The sequence below is a fragment of the Colobus angolensis genome, unplaced genomic scaffold (genome assembly GCF_000951035.1).
Source record: "Colobus angolensis palliatus isolate OR3802 unplaced genomic scaffold, Cang.pa_1.0 Scaffold450, whole genome shotgun sequence".
NCBI classification, from domain to species: domain Eukaryota; kingdom Metazoa; phylum Chordata; class Mammalia; order Primates; family Cercopithecidae; genus Colobus; species Colobus angolensis.
In genome coordinates this window covers 654,290-661,650 of record NW_012117933.1, presented here as the reverse complement: position 1 = coordinate 661,650, position 7,361 = coordinate 654,290, and positions in this window count along the sequence as shown.

The following is a 7,361-nucleotide window of genomic DNA, read 5'->3' as shown; positions in this document are numbered from 1 at the left end:
CTAAATAATCTGTACACCAAGCCCTCGCAACAGGCAGTTTACTTACATGACAAACCTGCACATGTACCCCTAAACCTAAAATAAAAGGTTTTTTAAAAAGATTTAGTCTGTTTATTTTCCAAGACAAAGATCTCACTTTTATGATGTTGGGGCCCACAACAATTTAAATAATCTCCAGCTCTCTGGGGAGTCATTTTCAGGTAATGACTTTTCATTCAGCACTAGAAAGGTCATATTAGAGAAAGTTTCTCACAAATTAAAAAGGCAATTTTAGAATGCTTCTGAAAACAACGCATAAGCTTAAATAATTTTTTTCTCATAAACAGAAATCTGTTTCTTATCTGCAGGTCATTTCCCCAAGGAAATATGTATAAACGTTTATAAAATACAAATCTGTTAAATTGGGGGGAAGAAGAGATATACATTATCGTTTTTAAAACACACATTAAAAGTACACCATAAAACATTGTATATGAATATTAGAGTTAATTTTCCAATAGAAAAAAAGTCATGTACCTTGGGCCAAATTGCAACAAGCAATCCACAGGATAATTAAAGAAATGCTACCTGAAAATCATACATCCTAACCATAGTCAAGGAGTGATAGAATAAGAGTTTATCTGTGCAACTGCTAATACCAACTAGCTATTAACAAGTGATCTCATGAAATTATTGTATTTTGAGTTAAAGTAAACCTTGACAAACCCAACAGCTTTCATAAAAAATGTTCTAAGAAGGTCCCATGAGTGACTCTTAGGCTGTTCCAAAATGTAAGAAGGCATTCAAACATATTTGAGTGTAGCTTATAGTACCTTAAGAAAGAATAAGGAAAGTTACTTTCTCTAAAGTTACTATCAGTTGGATACTAGCCAACTGACATTTAAGAATGTTAGTATATTCTGGTCTCTTCCACCATTCACTTCTTAACCACATTTCTATGTCAGTGCAAGAGTAGAGTGGGTTAAAAGATTTTTCTCTGAAGGGCAAGTTTGGGGGATTTTTGTTGTTGGATGTGTGTGGTTGGTAAGCTGATGCAAGTTGGATAAACAGTTGCTATCTCTCTTGCTCCATAAACTTGTTCCTTGATGAAAACATTAAAGAACTAACCTAGTTTGACTCCCTTCATCTCACGAAGATTTTCATCTTTATATTCTGTAAACACCAATGCATCACTCATGGGAGAGAAAGAGGCCAAGGTTGCTATGCATAAATGATTCTTTTATTTAAATGACACCTACTTATTACTATGAGTCCTGGGAGTTAATACCCCATCTCAAGCTGGAGACTGAAAGAAATCACTTCTGGCATCTCTGATGAAAAGCTACAAGTGGCCAGGCATGGTGGCTCACGCCTGTAATCCCAGCACTTTGGGAGGCCGAGGCGGATGGATCATGGGTCAGGAGTTCGAGACTAGCCTGGCCAACATGGTGAAACCCCGTCTCTATTAAAAATACAAAAAAAATTAGCCGGGCGTGCTGGCGCATGCCTGTAATCCCAGCAACTCAGGAGGCTAAGGCAGGAGAATCGCTTGAACCCGGGAGGCAGAGGTTACAGTGAGTCAAGATCGCGTGCCACTGCACTCCAGCTTGGGCAACACAGCAAGACTCTGTCTCAAGAATTTAAAAAAAAAAAAAAAAAGCTACAAGTAAGTGGGCCCTAGACTCAGGTAAAGTAAATATTGATAATAATTGGACTGCTTTTACTTTCACATACAAGGAAAAACACAGAACTCAGTTGTAGGCCATTTCACCATTATATTACATATATAAATAGTCACAAATTTGATATTTTTCCAAAGTTGTTTGGCCGAATAACAGATTTGGTCATAATGTTGCATAGATGTTCTTCTATACCTGTACTAAGAAGGGGAAAAAGCATACAATATACATAAAAGTAACTCAAAATTTGTTATATTTGGCTTTAAAGTTAAGCCAGAGTGAAAATTCTTAACAACATATAATGTTAAGTGAAAAAGAACATTACCAAATAGTATGGAAGAAAAATCCCAATTTGGTTGAGGAAGCATTTTTTATAATATATAGCTTTTCAACATATATTGATGTATTTAATAATGCATTTATTTATATACTTACATATTTATATAATATGTACATCTTCAATATTTTATACCAATGTCACACTTTTCCGGTTTGCCTAGATACTAAGTTCAGCATGTTTCTTGCACTAATATAGAACTTTTGATAGTGATTCTTAAGTCAGATAAAATTTCAACGTATAAAGAAATGCCAGAAATCGGATTTCTTCACTGCTATGCTTAAAAAGGAGTTCTCAAGCAAAAATGAATAGGGGCATAATCCTTAATCTAGGTATCACCCGTGAGCAAATTTCAGAATTTCCAGACTCAGACTGATGTAAGCAAATGAAAATTCTGGCCCTCAACCAAATAAAACATATATTCTTTCATGAGTCCTATGAATTCTATCCAGTGGACACTGTCAAATGGCAACCTGGGTGTCAAAAGCCATTGCCATGCTTCCTTCTGTCAACCTACACACTGTCAGAAGGGAGGCAGGCACGGGAGGCAGGAGCCAACACAACTCACACCTCTCAAGTTTGTGGGTAACCACCATGCTCACCCAAGTCCCTCCAATGCCCGCAGCATAGACACACATTTACTGTCTCTTCCCTTGGGTGATTTTAAGATTTGCAGGAAATGAAAAGTCAATTCATGTTAATACTTATTTATTCAACGAATATATAGTGAGCATGTACGCTCTGCTAGGTGCCGAGAATACAGCAGTAAATAAGACACGGGAGGAATTCAAGGGGCGTCCCCAGCCATCATCCTCTTCTCTGAGGACAAACACCCTCCTCCACACTTTGGCTCCTATCCACCAGCTTTTTAAAAAATGTTACGTGACTTTATCTTGGTGAACAAAATAGATTCAGTTCCTTTTCTAGGAGAGCTTAGAGAAGATTAGAGGAGACATTCAATAAGTAACTAAACAAACGTGTAGTTACAAATGGACTGCAGAAAATAATTTCAAGGTGCAGTAGGTGGGAATATAGGGTGATGATACCAGAGACGGCAGGAATGAGGAGGTGACTCATGTCGAGCCCTAAGAATGAGCAGGCAGCAATGGGAAGGGCTGTGGAAAGAGTAGTACAAGTTTCGCAAACAAGGTCACAAATAACTTAGCACATAGCAGCTTTCAATAAATCTTTCTAAATAAAGAAAACAGGCAAACTATTATTAAATCTTCACAACTGGTGGAAGAACTTAAAATTGTAATACTTTCTCTAGCAATGCAAGATCTAATGTATTCTCTTAAAAATAATATGTGTATGTTGAATAGTGCTGTACTTTCTTTACCACACTCTAAATATAACTTAACTTAGTTAATTAAAAAATGGCAAAATGGAACAAGCATTAAAATTCAGGAATGAAGTGAAGAATTCAATCTCTTTGCTGATTTGCTGATGAACATGAGTCAAAAACTGAACTTAACCTTCAAAGGCAATGGAAGGAAAATTGCATACACACCATGGTTACAATTATGTGAAAAGTATATGTGTGTGTGTTTGTATGAGTGTGTATATATGAGTGTTTATATACAAAAGAATGGAAGGCAGCAAGGAAAATCAAAGCAGTTGAATCATTATGGCAGTAGGATTCTGGGTAATTTTTATTTAAATTTTGGATTCCAAGTTATAATATTATTTTGGGCAATAAGTGGAAGTTTTTCATGAAGCAATTTTAAGAAACCTTTAAAAGTACTTCATAAGGCCGCACAATTTAATCTTTGTCTTAGGCTATAATGGTTAGTGAAAGGCACAAGTCCAGTTATCTTGGCAACTATTTCCTTCAGACATAAGCCCACACAGACATGGCCAAAACCATATGTGCTGCTCCTAAGACTCAGGATAGTGATGCTGAAGTGTTCCTTTTCCAGTGGCCCCATGATCTTCTATCTAAATACCCAGTGCTCATTTGCAGCTTTCTTTATTTTTTGGTTTAAGAGCTGAGACTGCCATCACCCTCACATAACCAGCTTCTTATCCTCTCACCTCCCCTACCCTCACTCCATCCATAGGAGTATAAATAATCCAAGCGGGTGCTGGATCCTACTCACAGCCACAGCTAGGCTCTGGCTAAATGAAATCCCTGATTAAATTTGACAAATCCCTCACTCTCTCTGCCTAAAAGTGGAAAGGGTGAACCCTCACTGGTGGAAGACAATATGTGGAGCATTTTTGTTTCATTTATATACTATGTCCCGCATTCATTAAAAAAGTGTTAGACTTGCAAAGAGGGAGGAAAAAGTGACTAATAAGAGAAAATAATAGAATTTCATTTGTAATGACTAATTTGGATGTATATCAGGAATGCAAGGGTAGTTGAACAGTTCAAAGGGAAAACAACATGCAGTCAACTCAATAGATGAAGAAAAAAAATCATTCAATTAAATTCAACACCCATTTGTGATAAGTAATCTCTTAGCAAACCAGGAATAGAAGAGACTTCCCTAACCTCATAAAGAATATGTACTAAAAACCTATACCAAACATCATTCTTAATGGTTAAAATCCGTCACGTATGCCCTTTAAAATAGAAAAAAAAAAAAAAAAAAAGATAAGAATGTCTCCTCCAACCACTCTCTTCGACATTGCATGGGAGGTCCTAGCACACAAAAATAAAAGCAAAAAAGTGAGAGGACTGCAAAGGGAGAAACAAAACTTATTAAACATAGACAATATGATTAGAAAATCCAAATCACACTATAGAAAATCTATCATTGAAAGGGTTTAATAAGGTGGCTAGATAAAAAGTGATTAACGAAAGTAAGTTCCCTTTATATAGCCAACAAAACACAGGAAACATCTATTTAAAACTATATTAACTTCAATAACAAAATTATAAAATACTTAGGAATAAATCTAACACAAAAAGAGAGAAGAATTTCCTGAAGAAAATTAGGTGTGGTGCCTGAATGGACTAGAATTGTGCTGTCCAATACGGTAACCGCTATGCACGTGTGGCTATTTAAATTTCAGTGCAAACCAATTAAAATGATATAGCATTCAGAATTCAATTCCTAAGTCACATTAGCCTCATTTGCACTGCTCAATAGGCAAGTGTGGCTAGTGGCTACCCAATTGATGGAGTAGATATAGAGTATGTGCATCAGCACAGAAAATTCTATCAGACAGCACTGGACTAGAATATGTCCATCCATCACATATACTTTCAATTAGAATGCAATCATTTATACTACACTGCTTATGTCATACCTCTGTATTAATCTGTTCTTACGCTGCTGATAAAGACATACCTGAGACTGAGTAATTTATAAAGAAAAAGAGGTTTAATGAACTCACAATTCCTCATGACTGGGGAGGCCTCACAATCATGGCGGAAAGCAAAGGAGGAGCGAAAGCACATCTTACATGGCGGCAGGCAAGAGAGAGTGTGTATGGAAACTGCCCTTTATAAAACCATCAGACCTCCTAAGACTTATTCACTCTCATGGGAAAAACCCACCCCCATGGTTCAATTACCCCCCATGACATGTGGGGATTATGGGAGCTACAACTCAAGATGAGATTTAGGTGGGGACAGAGCCAAACCATATCAACCCCCATAACAGAAATACAGAATAGAAGTTGTAAAGTTTGCTTATCTTCTTTTCCTTTTTCTTTTTTAGATGGAGTCTCAATCTGTCACCCAGACCAGAGTGCTGTGGCACGATCTTGGCTCACTGCAACCTCCGCCTCCAGGGTTCAGGTGATTCTCCCACTTCAGCCTCCCGAGTAGTTGGGATTACAGGCATACGCCACCACGTCCGGCTAATTTCTGTATTTTTAGTAGAGACGGGGTTTCACCATGTTGCCCAGGCTGGTTTTGAACTCCTGACATCAGGTGATCTGCCCACTTCAGCCTCCCAAAGTGCTGGGACTATAAGCGTGAGCCACTGTGCCCAGCCTAGTTTGCTTATCTTCTAAGTTTGTGGGGGATATTTTTCTTTTGTGGGGGATGCGGTTTGGTTAGCATCTGAAGGTCTTTCTGACACTTAAGAAACCAACTATCTTGTGAGTCTTTTCATTATAAAAGTCTCAATGGAGAGACACTTGCTCTTCCAGTACCCTGACAACAAAAATACAGCCATGAGACTCAAGACTAGGCAATCAGATACTCTCTTTGAAGAGCTGACTCTTAGGCAAGCAACAAAGAGATGCTGGATTAGTTCAGAGTTCATTCTGGCACAGGTAGTGGTAGCCTCTAGTATCTAGTGACCACCACTGGTGCTAGTGCCCAGAATGCCAGTGGCGGTTTCCAGTACCTAACAGTGACAGCATCTTAATCAGGTCATTCACGTTCCGGCTATGGCTGCAGCTCCAGCCTCGTGGATTCCCTTTGGTGCCTGCCCACTCTCCAAACTCCAGCCTTGCCTCTAGGAGCTACTTAATATCTCCCCCAATAAATTCCTATTCTAATTTAGAAGAAGTTGATGTCTTATAGATTATCTAGTCCAAGCTTACTGGGATTCATAATATAAATGCAGGTAAATGGAATTCTCTCTCTCTTAAAACTTATTTATCTGTCAGCTTAGGCTAAGTTACACTGTGATAAAAAACGACCTCCACAAACCTCAGTGGCTTATAAAAACAAAGATTTATTTCTCACCTTAATGTCCATTATGGGTCAGCTGTGGTTCCCATCTATGTCATCTTCCCTCTGGACCTGATGAACCTGAGCTAATGGATCAGCCTCTGTCTGATATATTGCAGGTATCATTGGTTGAGAGAAAAGAGACCAAAAGTAAAACCCCTGCTGGCTCTTGAAGCTTCCACAAAGAAGTGACATTCATCATCTCCCCTCATATGATGTTCACCAAAGCAAGTCACACAATGTGATGTATAATCCTCCTAAAGAGAGGGACATTGCAAGTCACATGGAAAAGCCTGATCTGAGTGATGTGGTAGCCTACAATGGTCCCACCGGGAGGGTCATCAAATATTTGAACAATAATACTATCTAACACAGCCTGTTATGACTCAGGGCTTTGTTTTTTTTAAAAAAATTTTTTTTATTATACTTTAAGTTCTAGGGTACATGTGCACAAAGTGCAGCTTTGTTACATATGTATACATGTGCCATGTTGGTGTGCTGCACCCGTTAACTCGTCATTCACATTAGGTATATCTCCTAATGCTATCCCTCCCCATCCCCCTGCCCTATGACAGGCCCTGGTGTGTAATGTTCCCCACCCTGTGTCCAAGTGTTCTCATTATTCAATTCCCACCTATGAGTGAGAACATGCAGTGTTTGGTTTTCTGTCCTTGCGATAGTTTGCTCAGAATGATGGCTTCCGGCTTCATCCATGTCCCTACAAAGGACA